The sequence below is a fragment of the Gossypium arboreum genome, chromosome 11, assembly GCF_025698485.1.
Source record: "Gossypium arboreum isolate Shixiya-1 chromosome 11, ASM2569848v2, whole genome shotgun sequence".
NCBI classification, from domain to species: domain Eukaryota; kingdom Viridiplantae; phylum Streptophyta; class Magnoliopsida; order Malvales; family Malvaceae; genus Gossypium; species Gossypium arboreum.
Window position 1 is genome coordinate 98,685,620 of NC_069080.1, and position 8,712 is coordinate 98,694,331.

Here is an 8,712-nt window from a genome sequence, read left to right on the forward strand (position 1 = left end):
CAAACTGCATTTAGCTCCACATGTGATGCCCCATCCATCTTTCGCTTATTTGCTAAAAGCTCCTTTAAAAATTTCATTGCGTTTGGCATCTGTGATAGAGCTTCAATAAACGGTAAGATAATATGTAATTTTTTAAGAGTTTAAGGAATTTACCAAATTGTTCATCTAAGCGGTCTTTCCTTGTCGCGTTGGGGTATGGCACACGAGGTTTATATTCAACATTCACCGAATTGTTCTTATTGTGATCTACCTCACCTTGACCTTTGCTTACCACAGTTTCTTGCCTCGGCTTTGGCTTAGGCTCAACGAATCCTTCTTCATCTTGAACATTAATTGCATTGAGCTGTTCCCTTGGGTTAGGTTCAGTAGTACTTGGCAAGCTCCCTTGTGGTCGTTCAGAGATTAGTTTGGAAAGCTGGCCTATCTAAGTTTCGAGCCCTTGGATTGATGCTTGTTGATTTTTAAGTGATGTCTCGATGTTCTGGAAACGAGTTTCTGACACCGAGATAAACTTTGTGAGCATCTCTTCAAGGTTCGGCTTCTTTTCCTGTTGATAGGGTGGCTGTTGGTAGCCCGGAAGTGGTCGTCGATTTCATTGGCCTCCCCATGAGAAATTTGAGTGGTTCTTCCAACCTGTATTATAAGTGTTACTATATGGATTGTTTTGAGGTCGAGGATTATTACCAATGTTATATTATTATCCCTATTCAAGACTAATAACTTCTAATCCCTAGGTTGAATAATTGAGACCTTTCTCTAATTAACACCCTAGGGTTGCATTAACTCGATCTATGGATCCCCTTATTAGGTTTCACCCTAATCTGAAAAAATCGTGTCACCCTATGTCTAGGCGCGCAATCAACTCCGCCTACTTATGACAAATGTACTCTTAGACAGGGTCTATTCCTCCTCTGAATAAGAGCGTATCTTGAATCAGATCCTAGGATATCAAAACAAGAATTAAGAACATATAATTAAGAACAAGTTAAATATTTATTATACAATTCAGAAAATAATAACAAGATTCGTCTTAGGTTTCATTCCCCTTAGGTATTTAGGGAATTTAGTTCATAACTAAAACGGAAAACATCTCAGAATAATAAAGAATAAAAAACATAAAGAAAACCCAAAACTCCTGAAGAGGAAATTGAGGAGAGATCTTCAGGCTTGATGGTGAATCTAGCTTCTGAGATGGATCAATCGGCTTTCTTGGAGTAATTCCTTACTCCCTATTCTGTTTCTCCCTCCGTCTCTCTTTTATTCCTCCTCTGAGGTGTATTTATAGGCTTTGGAATGCCTAAGAGCCCTCAAAATTAGCCTTTTTCGAATTGGACTCAACTTGGGCTTGACAGGGACACGACCGTGTGACACGTCCGTGTGCGATTACTTTAGGCCGTGCTCAAGCCTACCAAATTGACACAACCGTGTGGTATGCCCGTGTGAGGAGGTCCAAGCCGTGTTGATTTCATACTTTGGCCTATTTTCTCCGATTTTGGCCCGTTTCTCGTTCCTTTCACTCTTATGCTCTCCTAAGTATAAAACATTAAATTAAAGCATTAGGAGCATCGAATTCACCAATTCTAATAGGAAATCATCCATAAAATGCATTAAACATGGGGTAAAAATATGTATAAATTACGGTTTATCAACACATAGGCGTGTGTCTAGGCCATGTGTGACACGCGGCTTTCCCCATGGGCGTGTTTATTTGGTCGTGTGTCCCCTATACATTAATTGTTGCAAAAAAGAATGCCTAGTATTGAGCCACACGGGCAGAGACACGACAGTGTGTCTCAGCCGTGTAAGGGCGACGGCTTTGGACACGGGCGTGTGTCCTGGGCGTGTGAAGTCTGCACCTATTTTCCAAAATTTAATTCACCACACGGCCTAAAGACACGGGCGTGTGTCTTGGTCATCTGACTTCAATTTGTTCATAAGCTACAAGTCAGAGAGTTACAAGGGGTCGGGACATGGGCGTGTGTGACCATACGGCCTGCCCACACAGGCGTGTCCCAAGCCACATGGGCGTGTGACCCCTGTTTCATGAAAAATTTTCTATGTTTTGCAAAAATTTTCTAAAGTTCTCGATTTAGTCCCAAACCACTTTTAATGCATGTCTTGGGCCTCATAGGCTTGTTTTAGGGACTATATGTATGTATGTGAATAGTTTTAAATTGGATGAAATTTTATGACTCGTATGTGTTTGTTTGCTTGTGTATAAGTCTAGTAATGCCTCGAACCTTATTCTAGCTTTGAATATGGGTAGGAGGTGTTACAAAGCTAGTTATATTCTTGCAATTCGAATCCTTAGGGTTCGAAAGAATAAAATGATAGCTCTATCTCAAGCTTCAAACATCAATAAGGTACTGAAACATTTTATAATGACCAAAGCGAAGTCAGACGTTCAACTAGCTTCATTAGGTTTTCATCTTTCTTTAAATGACTTTCCTAAGACAGCGAAAAAAGAGAGCATATGAGTAATGTTCCATATGCTTCGGCAGTTGGAAGCCTTATGTACGTGATGCTTTGCATACATCCAGATATTTGTTTCTTAATAGGAATGGTTAGTTGATATCAGATGAATCTAGGTCTGAGGCATTGGCAAGCTGCAAAGCATATATTAAGGTATCTTAAAAGAACAAGGAATTATATGCTTGTGTATTCTGGGTAGAACATTACTCTTGTTGGATACACAGACTCAAAATTCCAAACCTGTAAAGATTCGAGAAAATTGACATCAGGAAAATGTATTCGTTCTAGGTCGTGGAGCCATAGTAGAGAAGTGTAAAACAATCTTGCACTGCTAATTCTACTACAGAGGCCGAGTATGTGACTGCTTCTGAGGCAATGGAAGAATCAATATGGCTTCGAAAGTTTTTAATCAACCTTGAAGTTATTCTTGGTATGGAAGAAACTATAATACCGTATTGTGATAATAGTGCTGCAATAGGTAATACCAAGGAAATGAGAAGTCACAAGAGGATGAAACACATTGATCAGAAGTATCACTTGATACGAGAGGCAATAGCCAAACGAATTGTAGATGTGATGAAAGTAGTTTCTGAAGACAACCTTATGGATTCGTTTACTAAGACTCATGTAACTAGGAGTTTTATCAAACGCATCGAGGATATGGGAATATGAAACATGACACATTTAATTCAATAGGGCAAGTGGTAGATTGTTGGGAAATGTGCCCATATTGTAGTAAACATGTAACTATTTTCTATTTATTTGAATGATGAATAAATAAATAAAGTTGATTTCACATTTCACTATCATGTATTTTGTATTTCTTTCTTTTATATTTTCATGCATAGCAAAATTGTGACAAGCAAATATTAGCTAATTGATTGTCTAAGTTCAAACTGAAGATAACTGGCATTGTAAGAACGTTTACATTGCAAGAAAGACAACTTACTTCAGTAGATAATCTAAATAAGTCTATAACCCCTTTGATTCAAATGCTGAGAAGGATATGTCGTCTACAATTCCAATTGGGCAGATGGTTAATCTTGACTATCAGAGCAATTGACTCCACGAGTAGAGACATAGATGTATTCATTGATAAAATGAAACATTGGACTTGACCGAAGATGAATTAATTCTTAATCCATTTGTGAATTAATCCACTTATAACGTTCGTGGTGTGATTTACCTAAATCCTGAGTTAGTCACTGACCATGCATATGCAACTCATGTGCATTGATATAAGTAGTGGTTTATGCTCTAAAGATGATCGAGCCCATAGCCGATATATTGGGTACATGACTTGTGTATGGCATAGGCTTATACTCTCATTGGCATATTGTGGATTGATAAATATGGAACATGGCCACGGGTTGCTTGTTCTCAAAAGAGCAATTTATTATAGTCATTTCACTACAGGAAATTACGCTTTTAGCGGCACTTTTAGTAGTGTTTGAACCAAAAATGCCTCAAATTTTATACATTAATGGAACTAATCGAAAAACGCCGCAAAAGGTCTAGCAGTAGCGGCGTTTATGCAAAAAAACGCTGCAAAAGGTCAAGCATTAGCGGCGCCGCAAAAAATCAAGTATTAGCGGCGCCGCAAAAAATCAAGCATTAGCTGCGTTTTATCAAAAACGCCGCCGTAAAAAATCATTTTATTTTAAAAAAAATGACGTCGTTTTGCTCCCTATATTCTCATCCATCATCTAATTGGCCATCATTCCTATAAAAAAGTTAAGCATTCGTGACATTTATGAGAAAAACGCCGCAAAAGGTAAGCAATAGCGACATTTTTTCACAAACAGCGCTAATTTTTGTGAAACGGCTCCGTTTTAGTTATGTTTTTAGTTAATTTCAGGATTTCACTCTATCACAATAACAATAATTTTTAATTATGGTTTTAGGTTTTTTATTATATAAAATGTTTAGATTTGTTATCTTAATTTAATTTTACATAATTTTTTTACTAATATAATATTAATGAGTTTAAAAATTAATAATGGTTGATGTTGTCGTGAATTTTTATTATGAGAAAATAATTTAACTATCTTTATCGTAATAATATTATCAACAAAAAGCTCATCCCATTATTTTAACGGAAAAGTTAATAATACTATCAATTTACTCTTATTAATAACATTATAAAAATTATGTTAAATTAAAATTTTAATTTAAAGATACTAAAGTATGCAAAATTATATTAGTTTTAATTTAATTATATTAAATTATGCAAAATTATGCAAGATATTAAATTATTTATTTAAAATTGATATAAAAGATATAATAATTCAATATAAAATTACTCATAAAAGAAGTCAAGCATTAGTGGGGTTTGTGATTTAGGGTTTAGGGTTTAAGGTTTAGGGGTTAAGGGTTAGTGTTTAGGATTTAGGATTTAGTGGTTCGGGTTTAAGGTTTTAAAGTTTTAGGGTTTTAGGGGTTTTGATAAAAACACCGTAAAAATCATTTTATTTTAAACAAAACGGCGCCATTTTGCTCTCTGTATTCTCACCCATCATCCAAGTGGCCATCATGTATTCTTTTTGAAAACTCATGCACTCCTTCATCCTCTTCTATTTATTATTTAACTAGTTTCTTTATATTAATTAAAATATAATTTGTTTTTAATTTAATAGTTAAAATCTATAGAAAAATTAAGGACAGTAGAAAAATTTGAAAGTAAAATGTAGAAAAATATATGTTAAAAGTGAAAACAATTAAAATACTATTATTTAAAATAATTTTAAAATTTTTGGGTATATGACTGATTGTTTTGAATTTTTATATATTAAATAATTTCTTATAAATTGTAAAGAGATAATATTAATTTTAATATATTAAAATTATCAATATAGTTTAAATTATTTAAGAGATAATAGATAAACTTTATATATATTAAAATTAAAAAATTGCTAACCCATACATCTCTAGAGATAAAAATTAATTAGTAAATAGAAAAGTCATTTAAATTTCCTAAAATATTGAAAGAATATATAATTACAAAAGAGAAAAAAATTAAATCTTTTTTTTCATATTTTGAAATTTTAAAATTTTAAAATCTTTTTTTTCATATTTTGAAATTTTTGTTTTTGTTTTTATTTTTTTTCTTACATAAAAATTATATAAATATTTCAAATTTTATCTAATTCTTTTAAATATTACTTAAATTTTAAAAAATATTTATTTAAAATTGATATGAAAGATATAATAGTTCAATATAAAAATTTTAAAAAAGTCAAGCATTAACGGCGTTTATGATAAAAACGCGTAAAAGGCAAGCAATAGTGGCATTTATGATGAAAACGCCATAAAAAATCAATTTATTTTGAACGAAACGGCGCTGTTTTGATATAAACGCTGTTAATTTTTAGTTTTGATCGAAACAGTGCCGTTTTATTTCTCTCCCCCAATTCCCTTTTCTTTCCCGATTCCTTTTTCTTTCTCAGCCATTCTCAGCCTGTACTTCTATTTCTCTCCCCCGATTTCCTTTTCTTTCCCAATTCCCTTTTCTTTCTTAGCCTTTCTCAACCTGTTCTTCTATTTTATACTCGAAAATCCTCTCAACTTGTTACTCTATTTTACTTCTCAATATATTCTTTGATTTCTCGAAACCCTAAACACCTAGTTTCTCGATGCCTAGCCACACTACCCAGCAACGAACTCAGTCTTAGCAAGTATGAGAGGTTTTTGATGTTTTCTTGTTTGGGTTTCTTGAAATTTACTTCCTTTAATTTTCAATCTGTCTTAAAATTTTAGAAATTTTAATTTTAGAAATTTTCAATCGTCCTAGAAATTTTTGATGTTTTTTAATTTGGGTTTCTTATTTCTATTATACTAGTTCAAATGTTTTTTTTCTAATTTGGGTGCTGCCGATTACCTAGGTTCTTCGCTTGTCAAGAGGCTCCTAGAAAAGGGACACATTGTTCACACAACTATGAGGAATTTGGGTTAGTTTTTCTTCTGTCTTTGCTGTCTTTGGTTCATCTGTAGAAGGTGATGATTTTGTTTTCCTTTTATTTGGTAGAAACAATGATTACATTTGATTTTAGTGGCATTTTTGTTTATTGCTTTTGGGTTAGGATAAAATCAAAGTGGTGAGGAGCACAGACATTCTCTTTTTTACATTATTCATTTTCCTTAAGCTGTCAAAATAACAAACTAAGGACTTCCAATTCTATGAATTTTTTAAATAACTTTTTATTATTGTTGGGTGGGAAAAATGCTCTAAGTGTATGACTACTCAATTTATTTAAATTAAACCAACTTTACTATTCCTCTTCTCTTGTCTCCATCTGTATAAAATTTTGTCTTTTATTCTATTTTCCGGGAAAACTAAAATAAGAAAAAAAACTCTATTGTGGGTTTTTCCAATAGACCAATAAAATAAAATGAATTCTGAATTCTTGACAAACCAAGGAAAAAGATAAGGTTGAGGGCCTCTTTAAAATTTATATTTTTATTAAAAAAAAGTCTTATTTAAGCGTCAAGAGAGCAAGTTGTGCTTGTATGTAAGTTACCAAGCAGAAAGAGATCTAAATAATTAGTGGATGATAGAAATTTCATATGATCTTGAATTTGTTGCTTGATAAGTTATCATTCTATTTTGTCCGAGACTTGTTTTCTCTCAAAGTAATGAATATGTAATTCTCTGGATGTTGATTGGCTGCCCACTTTTATAGGATTATGAGTATGCAAGTTATAATATCGTTGCCTTTGATATTGCAAATCACTTCTGTGAGATGGCTATCGATTACCACAAAGAAACACCCCATGTTATGAACTATAGTAAATATCCAGGTGAACCTTTTGGATCTCATTTTTTTCTTTTGGATCTTTCTTTTGATTTTTTACCTGTCAATTGTTAGCTGCTTAAGGTGTAGGCGATAATACAAGGTTGTCAATGACTCAATTCTGTTTTAATTTTACTACACTTTTTAATATGTATTTATGATCTAATATTTAAATAACCATTTGGATGAACAACTTATTATAGTGCCTGAAATGCTGTCAAGAGGCATGCTTCTTTTCTTTTCTTTTTAATATTAAATTTTGCCCATTTATTCTGTCAGTTAGAGCATATTAAACAATATATATACATGCATATATGTGTGTGTGTGTGTGTCCCTTCTGTTAAATTCTTCGTTATGTATTTAATAAAGTCAACTTTGTGTCTGGCTGCAGGCATTAGTGATCTTAGGTTATACTTTAGCTTTATATTTTAATTATTATTTTTGAGTTTTAGAATATTAAAATATTAGAAAAATCCCTTCATTTATATTTGAACTTCGTTAAAACTTGAAATGCTTCAAAAATTATTGGTTTTACCTGTGAATTTTACCTTCATTTATTTTTTTACTGTGTTTTTGTTGTAGAAATTAAAATATTTGAAAACAATTGCTTATTCATCAATTTACATTTGAGATAACCTTGATTCTAAAACAATGGTTTTGAATATTTTTTAGCTTATTAAGAGAGGAAGATGGCATCCATTTTCACAGCCATGTCATCAGTTGGCTCATTCGTTGCACCTAATGGTTTGGTAATGGATAAGAAGCTTTCAACTTCTTTCAATAGATTGTCATCTTTAGCATCCATTTCTTCATCTTCATTTCTTAGTAGATGAAACGTTGTTCTTAGAAGATCTCGTATGCCCAAGATTTCTGCAGCAAAAGAGCTACATTTCAATAAGGATAGGTTAACCAAAAAGAAATTAAAAATGAGTCTTTGTTTCAAATGCTAAAAATTTGCATAACTGGTTAAGTATTCAACTAAATTTCACAGCCTTTATATGTTTGCTCTAGCTTACTTCATGTTCTTTGGTTGTAGACTGGTGTGAACAAGCTTGCTGATTTGGTTGGAGTCACTCTTGGACCAAAAGGCATGAATGTCACTTTTGCACTTCTGAATCTAACAAGATTAGTAATGGAATTTCTTGTTCTTTATATTTTGCATGCTAATATGTTAGGTTCATTGATTATGTCAGGATACAGCTACTAAAGCAGATGTTGAAGGGAATCTCCATCGTAGCAACGATGAACCTATTTAGAGTAGAATGCTTATTTTCATTGTTGATTAATTATTGAAAAATCCTTAAGATCCTGATGATAAATAAGATTTGCATTTTGCAGTTCAGTGTAACAATTTTGAACATCATCTTTTAGTGAAAGGAAGAAAGTTGGTATTTATTGTTTGCTATTTTTTTATTGGTATAAAATTTTTCAACTGAATTTTATTTATTTA

At 32.5% G+C, this 8,712-nt stretch overlaps 1 long non-coding RNA gene across 1 annotated transcript; it reads left to right on the plus strand.

The window, feature by feature from the left end:
- Nucleotides 1–6,333: 6,333 nt before the first annotated feature.
- Nucleotides 6,334–8,344, plus strand: LOC128283474 (uncharacterized). Its single transcript, XR_008273830.1, has 4 exons — nucleotides 6,334–6,419; nucleotides 7,152–7,269; nucleotides 7,935–8,011; nucleotides 8,299–8,344. It is a non-coding gene; the product is annotated as an uncharacterized LOC128283474 (long non-coding RNA).
- Nucleotides 8,345–8,712: the final 368 nt, after the last annotated feature.